Source organism: Psammomys obesus, unplaced genomic scaffold (assembly GCF_907164565.1).
Source record: "Psammomys obesus unplaced genomic scaffold, mPsaObe1.curated_primary_1811, whole genome shotgun sequence".
Lineage (NCBI taxonomy): Eukaryota > Metazoa > Chordata > Mammalia > Rodentia > Muridae > Psammomys > Psammomys obesus.
This window is the reverse complement of record NW_026596100.1, coordinates 465,205-479,054: the sequence shown is the minus strand read 5'-3', so window position 1 is coordinate 479,054 and position 13,850 is coordinate 465,205. Positions and strand designations below refer to the sequence as shown.

General features: G+C 44.1%; 1 pseudogene; it reads right to left on the bottom strand.

Annotated features, from left to right (window-relative positions):
* Positions 1 to 8,328: 8,328 nt before the first annotated feature.
* On the bottom strand, positions 8,329 to 8,842 carry LOC129692123 (ribosomal protein L18-like; annotated as a pseudogene).
* Between the last annotated feature and the right edge of the window lie 5,008 nt (positions 8,843 to 13,850).

Genomic DNA, 13,850 nt, shown 5'->3' with positions numbered 1-13,850 from the left:
ATGTCTAAATTTAAAATCAAGACTAAAAATACCACTTAATAATAAAATAATAAGCTTTTTATAAAGTTTCTGCTCATGCATACCATGAATCCAGTAGCAGTTTAAGTTATACAAAAACATACAAAATGTTTATTTTAAATAATATGTATAATTCACAGTTTTTTGCAACATATGATAATACAATGCATGAAACTAATTAAAACTATTAAACTTGTACATTTTTATCTCCAGATACAAAGCTGACGTTTTTTATAATTTCATGATTTTTTTAAACTTTCAAAATTATCTACGATGAATCAGAATGCTCACATAAGAGGCATAAAATCTGAAACTTACTGCGGTTTGTGACTCTCCTTTCTATTCGCATTTTCAAAATTAAATTTCAAGAGTTGTTCTTGATAAGAGGAAGATATTACTCCAAACTTATTGATCACGGGTGTTTTCTTATCCGGCATAGTTACGGATTAGAAACCTAAAGAAAAATTGTAAATTCTTGTCAGAATACAATACAAAATAACAAATCATGTGCAGAACTTATAAAAATCAGGCTTACTAAGGAATTATTTAAACTGACTCATGAGGATCAAACTAACATTAGAGCCCAAGCCCATGCATTTTTTTATTATGTCACCGGATAAGTTTATCCATTCCTATGATTTGTAGTCTTTTTATAATCTGCTTTATTTGCAAAACCACTGTGTGGTGGTTTAAATACAAATGGCCCCCACAGGTTGATAAGGAGTGGCATTCTTAGGTGTGTATCAGACTGGCTCTGTTGGAGGAAGTGTGTCACTAGGGGGCGGGCTTGGAGGTCTCAGAAGCTCGTGCCTGGCCAGTGTGCCACTTCCTTTCTGCTGTCTAAGCATGCAGACCTCCAAGCTACCTCTCCAGCACCATGTCTGCCTGCACGCTGCCACAACTGATAACGGACTGAACCTCTGAACTGTAAGCCAGCCCCAATCAAATGTTTCCCCTTAAGTGTTGCCTTAGTCAGGGTGTCTCCTCACAGGAATAAAACCCTAACTTAGGCACAGGGCAAGGAGAAGAGAGCAGCTGGCTAGGACCAGGAGCTGCACAACAAGGTCTCGGTCACTGCTCTGTGCCTGGTTCTTCACTCTGTACGGGGAGCAGCTCCACCCTGAGTGCGTGAGCAGCAGCATGGAATGTGTCAGTTGTTCAGAACAAACACTGGCATAGGGCAGTCTGTCCACTAAATGCTGACGACTGCCAACACTCATTATCTTAGTGGAGGTTTGCTTTGCTTTTTTAGGTAATTTGTTAATATCCTTTTGCATTTCTTTTCTTTTGACTGTTTGGGTTATGCTTGCTCATCTCTCTCTATGAGCCATCTTTCTGAAAAATATCTGAGTGTATTTTTCATGAGTATATAAACCAAAAAAGCAGGGCATGCTATGCATATCTAGTGGAATATTTAATGCAAAAATTAAAGTGAGCAAATAGGTTGGTCGTGTTTATACTGAATTTTTTTTATTTTTAGATAGATAAATTCAAAAGCTAAACCTGTGTATCATTTAATAGTTTGATTTAAAAAAAAAAAAGTATACTCAAGTGGAATACAGAGGAATCATTCCTGAAACCATGGACAGTTACTGAACAAGAGGGTGTTCTCAGGGCCTAATCAGAAGAGAGTGGACAGACTGCCTCTCTCAGGACCGGAAGAGAGCCACAGAGCGAGGGTACTGGAGGAAGACGGTGTTTAGTGAGAGATGTGTCCTCTGGCGGAGGAATGCAGCCAGCTTGAGGCTTCCCTGAAAGATGCTTGGAGGATAGACCTCACTTCTTTGCATATTTGTGTCAAAGAAAGATAAAGCATTTATGACCATGGCAGTAGTCATCAATCAAATAACATCAACATGTTTTCAAAGATATGAAACCAAAGGAATTTTTTCCATTTTCTTTCTTTTTTGTTTTTTTGTTTTTGTTTTGTTTTGTTTTGTTTTTCCGTTTTCAAGACAAGATTTCTCTGTGTAGCCTTGGTTGTCCTGGACTCACTTTGTAGACCAGGCTGGCCTTGAACTCAACAGTGATCCTCCTGCCTCTGCCTCCGAGTGTGGGATTACAGGTGTGCGCCACGGCACCTGGCAAATGTTTTCTCCTTTTCAAACATTATTTTTCATAGGGTAGGGTCTTCTGTATCCCAGGCTGGACCTCAATTTATTATGTAGTTGAGGATAACCTTGAACTTCTGCTCCTACGTTCTCTACCTCCCAGATGCTGGGATTACAGCCGTGTGTCACCAGCCTGGCTCCTGTGGCAGGAGGGAAACAGTGCTCTGTGCACACTAGGCAACATTTTACCACCTTTATCGTACAGGCGTATCAATCAAGTTTGATATTTTCAAACTATTGAAACAAAAGTATGTTCTTTCTGAATGCGTGCTGTGTAAGGAAGAAATAAATGTTACTCCTTCTATGTCACCTCAATATTTTTTTAAAAGTTCAAAACTAAAAGAATTTTGAAAGAAAGCACTAAGTTAAAAAGCCAGCAGAAAGAACCTTCACCTTTGTAGTGTCTCTTAATGAGGCACTCTATTACTAAGACTAGCAGACTGAAATGTGTTCAGTTTTGAAAGCAATAGCTAAGGACTACATCAAAGCTGTTTTCTTATAAATGGTTGATTCTGCAAAACAAACATTAGCTCTCAAAACCCTTTTCAGGAATGCCATATTTCACTCTGTTTAGCTTTTGTTTACAAGACAGGAGCACAGTCACAGACAAACTAGGTTACAAATCTAGTAACCTTTTTCATTGTGACTTTTTAAATAACACATATCTCGAACCCTGGCAATTGCTACACTGCTGTGTAATTTTAACATAATGTATAGCTTAAGGTAGAATTATTGGGGCCCGTGAGATGGCCCTAGGGTCAGAGGCACTTGCTGACAAGCCTGAAGACCTGAGTGGGATCCTCAGATCCTACATGTAGAAAGAGAAAATCAAAACTTCTTGGAAGTTTTCCTCTGACCTCCATATGCATACAATAGTGTGTGCATGAACGCACGCACACACACACACACACACACACACACACACACACACACGTGTGTCAGCACTCAAGGCGGTGAAACCTGGAAGAAGGTAGCTGATAAATGAGGCAGACTAAAGTCTCATGCAATAGCTAACTATATTTGGAGCATCAGGCTATTTATACGCTGAGGGTTGAGAGAAGTCACGTGAGTAACTCATCCAACCTCAGGGACAACCCGCATGTGGGAAAAACATGTTTTTACATGGAGGTACGCAAACAAATAACAGCCAGCTGTTGTGAATAATCTGAAGTGAACTCACGCCTATCTGCTGCACCTGGGAGGGGCACAAAAGCACACCCCAAGAACAATTCCTTGGTTTGGAAGAAACGGTGGTCACCAGAGACTCTTGTTTTCTTGGAGTTTTCTCACAAGCACGCTTTCTCTCCTTGCCCAGCTTTCATCTTAGACCATGTTCCAACAATACACAAATAAATCTGATTTTTAAAGACCCCAGAATAACAAGAATCATTGTATACAAGTAAAAGTAGCGGTGAACAATTTAAAACTGAGAGAGGCTGCATTTCTTTTTAGAGAAGTTGCTAAAAATTAAGCCTGTATGAGACACCAGCAGTGACGAGCATTGTCTTGGAATGAGAGTCTGTCAAAGACGAGGAATAATTCAGACAAGCAAAGAACTGAACAAACTTTTTTAATATTTATTTTGTGTACATTGGTGCTTGACTGTATGTGTGTCTGTGTGAGGGGGTCAGATCCCCTGGAACAGGAGTTACAGACAGTTGTGAGCTGCCGCGTGGGTGCTGGGAATTGAACCCAGGTCCTCTGGAAGAGCAGCCAGTGCTCTTAACGGCTAAGCCACCTCCAGCCCCTGAACAAACTTTTTTTTAAAAACAAAAGCCAGGGACCTTAGTCCTACCGTGTTATTGATCTGACCTTAGCCAGCCAATGGACTTCAAAGCACATTTCTTACCAAACATGCCATCCAGGTGAGGCCATGGCTGGTCTGCCATTTTCACCTCCCGGCTTTATTGAGGTGTAGCGTACTTAGGGAATAGACTGCAAAGCTTTGAATATGTAGATGTGAAAAGACGACCGTAGCTAACAAAACTGTGTATCCCCTCACATGAAGACTATTTATCTGTGTGGCGAGGATATTTAAGACTCTTCTCAGAAATATTCATTATACTTTGTTCAACTGTGGTCTCTGGGTTGTACGGTATCTGCAGATCTCACCCTTCCTGTCTAACTGAGCTGTGTGCCTTTGGCTAAGAGTTCCATGTCTACCTCAGGGAAACGCCTTTCTACTCTCTGCCTTTTGAACTTGACATTCTGGGTCAAACACAAGTGAGATCATGCAGTTTTGTTTTGTTTTGTTTTAAATCTGGCTCATTTTGCTCAGCAAAACGTCTTCCATCCATTTTTGTCACAAATTAGTCTTTTTCTTCCTTCGGGCCTATCTATTATTCACATATGCATAGTATATTTTTCCCCCACTGATTTACTAACAGACAGCTGTGTTGATTCCCCCGTCTCAGCTCTTCTGCTACAGTACACACACCCCTTTGGGACAGTTTTCATTTCCTTTGACGACGTATCCAGCAATGGGGCCTGAGTTAGTCTTTATTCCTTCCATATCAACTCTCACTTCTGTGTTTGCCATCTAGAGTTCTAACTTTGGAGACACTCGGCAAAGAACATAACCAGGAGCACCTACACGTATTACACAGAATTATGAGACACTGAATGAGTGCTGTCTTGTGCCTCTAATTTGTGGGAATTTATTTTTGTGGTGACAGAAACACTAAAACAAAAATATATTATCTATCAAAGTAATATTCAAGCATAATGGGTTTGTCAGTACAGAATCAACTTCCATACAAAATCATTAATTTTAGTTTCACAGAATTTAATAGGAAAACATAGGAACTACTATTTTAAAACTGAAAACAATATTCATGTTAGATAAAAGTTGAAATTAACATCTTAAATTGATTTTAAAATTTTAAATATCTGTCATACCTGTCATGATTCCTATGAGATTTCTTTTTTACAATGATTGTTATTAAAATAAAATGTATAAATAGCAATATACTCATTAGTCTGTGCAAACAATATTAAGAAATTAAGTATATAAAGAAATCGAATAAAATGTAAGAACATCGTGTTCTTTACTTAATTTTTTTCTCTATTACCTTCTCACTACTGTGACAAAAACAAAGTTACGTAAGGAACAAACGAGTTCTTTTGGCTCACAGTTTGAGCTGGCACGGTGGCAGGAGAATGAGGCAGCTGGTTAGATCCACATTCAGGAAACAAGAGAGGATGTCTTGGTCAGGGTTTCTATTGCTGTAACAAAACACCATGACCAGAAAAGGGTTTATTTGGCTTACACTTCCAGATCACAATCCATCATTAGCGGAAGTCAGGACAGGAACTCAAGCAGGGCGGGAACCTGGAGGCAGGAGCTGATGCAGAGGCCATGGATGGTGCTGCTGACTGGCTTGCTTCCCATGCCTTGCTCAGCCTGCTTTCTTACAGAACCCAGGACCACAGCCCAGGGATGGCCCCACCCACTCTGAGCTGGGCCCTCTCCCATTGATCACTAATTGAGAAAATGCCTTACAGCTGGATCTCAGGGAGATAGTTTCTCAAATGAAGCTCCTTCCTCTCTGATGGCTCTAGCTTGTGTTGAGTTGACACACAAAACCAACCAGTACAACTGACCCCTGCCAACTTGACACACAAACACATCGCTATTAAGCCACAACCCTTCCTTTCCTGTTCATCCCCAAGATCTCACAGGAAAAACATAAATAGCCCACAGTCTTTACAAAGTCAAACATCAAAATTTCAATCTCGTTAAAACATCCAGTCTCTCTATAAAATCCAAAATCTCCTTCATAAGTTCAAAGTAAGCTGTGGGCATCTGTAAAAGTCAAATTTAAATTAAATAGCTTCTTCAAGAGGGAAGAACCAGGGCACAGTCACAATCTGAACTGAGCAAAACTAAATTCCAACCGTATAAATGACTCAAATCGACAATGCCGGGGATTTGCCCTCATCTTGTGGGGTCACTTCTCCGGCTCTGCCCTCTGTGGCACACAGCCTGTCTTCTCTGCTCCGGCTGGCTCCACTCCGTGGCTGCTGCTGTTCTTGGTGGTCACCCCATGGCTCTGGCATCTCCAAAACGATGGGATCTTCTGTGCAGCCGGGCTGCACATTCACCAGTAGCCTCTCATAGGCTCTCTTCATGGTGCCAAGCCTCAACTTCTCCGCATGACCCCTTCAGTCCTGGGCCTTCATCTGCCACTGAAGCTGCACCTTCAGCAATGGCCTCTCCTGGCCTCTCATGGTGCCAAGCCTCAGCCGCTCTCCATGACCCCTTCATGATTTCAAAACCAGGACCGCCTGGGTGAGTCTTACACATTACCAACCCCAGCTGCCAGCACGAGGTACGGCCATGGCCTCCTGTGGAGCACAGTTTCTATGTGCTCTCAGAAAACTTCACCACTGATGTCTTAGCTCCGGCTCACCACCATCAACTGTCCCAGGAATAAAAGTTTCACCTCAGTAGTTCTGGTATCTTGTTAATCAAAACTGATTGTCCAGCCTCCACTAACCAGAACCACAGCCTCTTAAACCAAAATAGCAACAGCCCTGATAGAGTCTTTAATCCTCCCTCTGAAATTTCACAAGCCAGGCCTCCGTCTCCGCACTGCTCTCAACATTCTCGTATTCCAAGCTCCTACAGAACATCTACCGAGCTCTCAACACGCAATGGATTTTCTAACCCAAAGTTCCAAAGCCTTTCCACAATCTTCCCCAAACATGGTCAGGTCACAGCAAAACCCCACTATGCTGGTACCAACTTGTCTTAGGGTTTCTGCTACTGCTGCGAAACACCATGTCCAAAAAGCAAGTTGGGGAGGAAAGGGTTTTATTTGGCTTACATTTCCACAGGGCTGTTTATCACCAAAGGAAGTCAGGACAGGAATTCAAGCAGGGCAGGAACCTGGAGGCAGGAGCTGATGCAGAAGCCATGGATGGTGCTGCTGACTGGCTTGCTTCCGATGCCTTGCTCAGCCTGCTTTCTTACAGAACCCAGGACCACAGCCGAGGGATGGCCCCACCCACCATGATCACTAATTGAGAAAATGCTCTACAGCTGGATCTCATGGAGGCGTTTCGTTTCCTCAACCGGAGCTCCTGCCTCTCTGATGACTCCAGCTTGTGTCAAGCTGACACATGAAGCCAGCCAGCATGGAAGGACACTGCTGCCCAGCTCCCCTTTCACTGCTGTCTCGGACTCCAGCCCAGGAAACAGTGCTGCCTACAATTTGGATAGACCTACCCCCTTCAGTTAACCTCACTAGAAAATCCACATAGACATGGCCAGGGCCTAGTTACCACCGTGCCTCTAAGACCCGTTAGGTTAACAACCGTGATTAAGCCGTGAAGGTCATCTGTCCCATTAAGAAGATGGATATTTAAAATCATGATGTTTGTTCTGTGTGCACATATGAGGTTCTCGTTTCATAATGACTTTATAGTTTTGAGAGCAGTTTGAGACGACATAGAATCTGATACAGATCCTTCCCCCGAACCCGTATGGCCTCCTCCATTATCCACATCCCCTGTGGGAGAAGTGTGTTGGGTGCACCGGGAAGCTACGGTGATGGAATATTATCATTCAGTGCACCGGTCATGCTGAGCCCGTTCATCCATCCTTCTCTCTCACCCCTGCACCTAAGACGGTGGCTCTCTCTCCCTGAAGCTCCACCTTGTCTGTGTGGAATCACACAGCCTTGGGTCTCTTCAGATCTGTCCTTTCAGGTCTGAGTGTTCACTCACGGAGCTTCTCAGCTGTTCACGGCATGTGCTGGCACCTCTCCAGTGGGAGATAACCTCCTAGTGCATGGATGTACAAGCTGCCTTCTCTGTCTACTGAAGGGCATCTTTGTGGCTTCCGATACTTGGCAGTTATAAATAAGGCTGTGACGGCACAGGTGTGCAGGGTTTTCCACAGACGTGTGTTTGGACTCATCTAGGTAAGTACCCAGTGTGTGACCGCTGGGTTGCAAGTGTTCAATATGCTTTGTTTTATAAGAAACTTCTGTCGTCTTCCAGGGTGGCTGTGCCATTTTTATTTCCTAACCAGCTGACGGAGAGTCCTTATCGTCCATAGTCTCATCAGCTTTTACATTGTCAGTGTCTGAGATTTGGCCACTCTGATAAATGTGTAGTATATTCATTGTTTGGGTTTTTTTTTTTTTTTCAATACTCAAAGCTTTTTTTTTTTTAATAACTGTAGGATCCAGGGTTAGTTTTTGTAACCATGCCTCACCCTTAGGCCTCTGGCATGCTCGAACTTCAGACCTTGGAGCAGACATAAGGGTTTGGTGTAGCTGTGTGGGGTTCCTGGGACCCTTCAAGGACCAGACAGGAGCATGGTGCTACAGCCCTTGGGAGGCTCCAGGGCCAGCTGGCTGAAGGTGAGGATCTTACTCCCAGCCTTGAAGATGCCACCCATGGCACGCCTGCTCACCTGCGGTGCACACACCTTCAGCCTGGACATTTCCAGAATCCGTACGCCATCTGTGACCATCCCCGAAACCACAGCTGTTTCGTTCTCCCAGCCAGGAAGCTTGTCTTTTGGACCATCAGGGCAGGGACAGAGGAGGCTGGTTATTGCAACTCATGAATAACCTTTTCAGCACAACCTGACTGAAGGCGGAGTTGGTTCACCTGACCAGCCCCTGCGGGTAGATGTCCTAGCCCCAGGGCTCTTTGCGCCAAACCTTTCAGTCCTTGTTGGGGCGAATGTCGACACCCATAATGGCACCTCCTCCTTGGCCAGATCCAGAAAGCTATAGTAACTGTTTGAGTTTGCATTTCCATGATTACACGTCACTGGGGTGGCTTTATGCTTTATCTGTCCTGTGCACATCCTCTTTGGTGAGGCGTCTGTGAAGGGTTTTGTAACCAGCTGTGCATTTTCATCCTATTTAGTCATAAACAGTGATGTGTATGTCTCTGTATGTGTCTCATAGCGTTCTTTAGTGGATGTAACTTCTATTCCATGAATGTCTCCTCACTCAGAGCGCTATCTGAAAGTCATTGGCACACTCAGGGTCCTATACGTTTTCTTCTGCATATAAACCAGGTGATGACACTTACGTCACTAATCACTTTTTTAAAGTACATTATTTAGACAATAATCTACTCCAACACGTGTAGGCTAAAATGGACACACTGACATTATCATAGTTTCCAGACGCAGAGCAGGGGCCTCCAGGGATGCCAGACTTCAGGGAAAGATGAAAGAGAGAAAACATATGCACCTGGGGAGTTTTCAATATTGACTCCACTGATGTGCTTTTCCCAGAAGGTTGGAGAGAAAGGGACCCCCTACAAAGAGGGAGTGGGGAGGAAAGAGGCAAGGAGAGCAGGAAGAGGGGGGGATGGCAGAGAGCAAGGGGTAATCTGGAGACGTGAGAGGAGTGTAAAGACACAGTCCTCAGTAAGAGGGTTAGGAGAGCAGTCAGGACCCAAGGAGCCTGTGGGCCTGCTTTCTGGGTCCCTTTGTCCAACGACCACTCAAGTTTCAGTTTGCTTGCAAAGTGGATGATAATAGCTAGTGAGAGCTGTGTGTAGATTCCCAGGTGAAACACTTGAAATGTATGTAAGTATGTAGTATCCTATCATGGGAGCCAGGAGATAAATGAAGTATGATTGATAGACACTAAGCACGTATGTATACAGAGTATGTGTTTTTCTCCAGAAGTTTACTCTGTGTCTTCGAGCCCAAATTCCCTGATATTTAGAAGTAAAATAAATGTTTAGAAAACACCTGCTAGACAAGATTAGTAAACATAGGTTTCCAGTTGTAAGTTCGGGAGATACAGGACAGTGGACTAATCAACGAGGACGTGAATCTCTCAACCTCCGCCTTAGTCACTGCTCTATTACCATGAAGAGACACCGTGACCAAGGCAACCCAAAGCAGACAGTGTTTCATTAGAAGCTTCCGGTTTCAGAGGGTGGGTCCATGACCATCAAGGCAGGGAGCGGGACAGCAGACAGGCAGGCTTGGGGCTGGAGCAGTGGCTGAGGGCTTACACCCAATCAGCAAGCAGTGGGCGGCTTTTGGAACTTCAAAGCCTATCAAGGCCATGCCTCCTAAGCCTTCCTCAAAAACCATCCACCAACTGGGAATCAGATACTCAGATAAATGAACCTGTGGGGACCAATTCATTCAAACCACAGCTTCTAATACGCTATTCGGTTACAAACAGAACCTAGAACCTTGCAATAAGGTTTCCTGCAATATACATTTGTACCGTTTTTCTCCCATCTAAGGATACTAACAGGCAGGCTGAGTGTTGACTTGTGAAAATGGGAGGCAGAGATTGATGTCTATGAACGCCCAGACAATTTCAAATGCACCTAGAAAATAAAAATGAACCAACATCTTGGGGGAGTTGTCAAATATATGAAAAGTGTGTGTGTGTGTGTGTGTGTGTGTGTATGAAATCTGTGGAAATCACAACACAAAATGTGAAAGGCTAAACTGGACTTCATAAGCTGAATTATTTCCCTTTTAATTTACCGCCAAGCTATAGCCTTTACGCTATTTTCTGAATGGGAAGATGCTGTAAAACTGATATGTTTATGTTAATAGGGCGTTTACATTTTAAATTTCCTTTGATTCCCTAGAAATAAAACTTTAAGTGAATGCAGTTGGTCTAAGACAGGACTGATCTCTTTTTTAAGTAAATAAAACATCCCTTCAAATGGTGAGATGGAATGGAAAACCACGGTTACTGCTGTGTCAACTGTCCCGGGACCCAGCCTTCCTCCTGATGCCCCTGTGGAGGAAGGTCTCAGGTCGCGCCGACATCTTCTCTATGTCTCGCAAGGCGGCTGCAACAGCCGCAGTACATCCCTGAGCTTTGTCTCGAGTATTTTATACCAAGTGGACAAAAGAAAAGCCTGATTTTAGATTTGCTACTTAGAAAGACGTGATTTTCATATTAAATGATATTTACTTTTAAATACGTTCAAATCCAAAAAGGAAATCGAGAAAAGTCAGAGAAAAGGAGCGGCAAGCAGTGATCTGCTGGCCTGAGAAACCAGCAGACCTTTTGCTCTGCTCTTCCCTGCTCCTTCCTCACTAGCGCCCGCCCCTGCCACGCCCTGGGAGTCAGGTCTCTCTTGCCCAGCGTCATCTTTCCGCTTCTCTCCCTGTGCCTGCAGGCTCCCACTCAGGCTCCCACTCAGGCTCCCGTGTGGGGTGCTGTGTGCCTGTGCGTTGTGCAAACCAGCGCCTTAACTTTAATCCTGGCTTCACCCCAGGCTATCAACTCCAGGTTTATCCGTTTCCTCACATACCAGAGAGAATTACAGTGCTAGCTCTAGATTCTGGGCCCTAAGTTTCCAAACGGAAAGACGGTTCATTGCTGGGAGAACTTGGAAAGGGTCCGGGAGGGGTATGAGCTTCATCAAGACACATGGTACACTAACTAGTATGAGATTCAAAAAGAGGGAGCACACTATGTTTTCAAATTTAAAGAAGGAATTGGTGATCCTTCAGGGCTGGTGAAGGCAGAAAGTTCGCAGAAGCTTCTGGGCCCTTTGTCTAAAAGCAACTTTATGAAACTAAACTAAATAAATAAACGTGATCAACACCCTCCCCACGAGGAAACACACACATGCAGCTGCTTTGCACTTTTTAGAATGTAGTCAAAAAAAAGGAGGCTGAGTCTCTCTGTGACTCCAAAAAGGTAAACAAATTGTGGCCGGAGCTCACGTCTCCATGGCCACTGGGAGGTACACAGCTACAAGAAAAGGCGAGAGAAAACCCCCGCAGAAAGTACAGACAGCACTCTGAACGACGTGGCACATTGAAATGGGACTATAGAGGACACACTGAAGCATGAGAGGGTGTATGTTCTCTCCAAGGACACTTTTTAAATCTTAAGCACATTTTGTCCCCACAGTGAAGGCTTTTAACACCTGCAGGGGATCTGTAGAGTCCATTGGGCTCCTTGACAGCAAAATATAACTAAATTAGAAATGTCCCAAAAATTAAATTAACCCTTCATAGATAGGAAAATAAAAATTGCCGGCAGCAGTGGTGCACACCTGTAATCCCAGCACCTGGGGAGGCACAGGCAGGCAGAGCTCTGTGAGTTCGAGGCCAGCCTGGTCTACAAAGCGAGATAAGGCTACATAGAGAAATCCTGTCTCAAAAAACAAACAAACAAAAAACCCAAAAACCAAAAGAAGAAAAAGAAAATCAGTTTTCTCCCTCTTATATATAAGTTGCATTTTCCTGATTCCTTCTGCATTTTACAAACTTTTTTTTTTTTTTTTTAAACTGACCATTTGAGGCAATACATTACAGTAGCAGTTACGGGCATGGATTCTCTCTCCACATCTAGAGGTTGTTTTTCTCCTTTGCCTGGGCTTGGGCACATGTGCTTTGGCGAGGCCGTTTTAGTAAACTCTATTCCGTTTCCATGTGAGGCCTTCGGCACCCCTCAGAAAGCACAGCTGTGGGCATGCGCACAGCATCCCAAGGGTAACAGCAGGTTTGGCAAGCCCTCTGTCTTTCCTTTCTCTTTCTATTAAACCGTGAGCCTCACTCTGTGTTAGAGTCAACCATTAGTCTCCAGGAACTATCAGACGATCATTTCATTACTTTAAAAATGTTCTGCAGAACGAATTGCTCAGCAAAATGACTGGTCTAGCTCGGTTTCCTGTTGCCATGATAAAAATACTAACAGCTGCTTAGGAGAAGAAAGGGTTTATTTCCACGTACAGGACACAGTCCCATCATTGAGGGCAATCAAGGGGGAATTTCCATCAGGGCTTGCAGAGAAAACACAAAGGAACATGAGTGCTCTGCTGTCTTACCGGCTCGTGCTTAGCAAGCTTTCTAATGCAACCCAAGACTACGTGCCCTAGGGATGGTGCCGCCCACCGTGGGCTGGTTCCTCCTACGTCAACTGATAACCAAAGCAATCCTCAACAACAATCTGACCCGGACAGTCTGTCAATGGAGACTCCCTTCTCACACAATTTCAGGCTGTGCCGGGTTGGTGGTTGAAGATAACTAAAACACTGACCCAATTAAATTTGGATATGGGTTGTTTTGAGGCCAGTTTTAAAAAAAAAAAAAAAAAAAAAAAAAAAAAAAACTGCCTTACATCCCAGATCTCGTGTAGGCATTTTCTCAGTTGAAGTTCTTTCCCATCAAATAAGCTGTTCGTGTGTCACGCTGACATGAGCCTAGCCAGCGCAGCACTATAGCCAGATCATGTGGCGGATCTACTTCTAGCTTTTTGAGGAACCTCCACACTGATCTCTGGGGTAGCTCTCCCAGTTTTCACCCCCAAGGTGTGATTAAACGTTCCTCTCTCCCTACATCCATGTCAGTATCTGTCATCATTTTTTTTTAATTTATTTCATTTTAACCCTTTTGACTGGGGTAAGAAAAGTTAGTTCTTTTAGTGAGAGTGCCCCATGTCCTCTCTCTCTCTTTCTGCTTTTCTCCTTGGGTAATGTCCCCCGAGGCATTACTGTAACAACTGAGGTGCAGAGTGGCCCTCTCTTGGGGTGGCTTTCATGGTGACCCTCTAAGATGAGCTGGAGTGAGGGGTGTGGGGTCACCAGTGTTCTTTACTGCATGAGTGCTGAGTCTCCTTTCTGTGGGGTGAACACGGGCCCCCAACCCCTCAGCCACAGCATCAGAAATGGCACATGGAACTCAGATTGGAGGGTTAGAAAGACGAGCAAACCGCCCGTGGTGGCCAGGCACACCCACTGTGATCGAGGAGG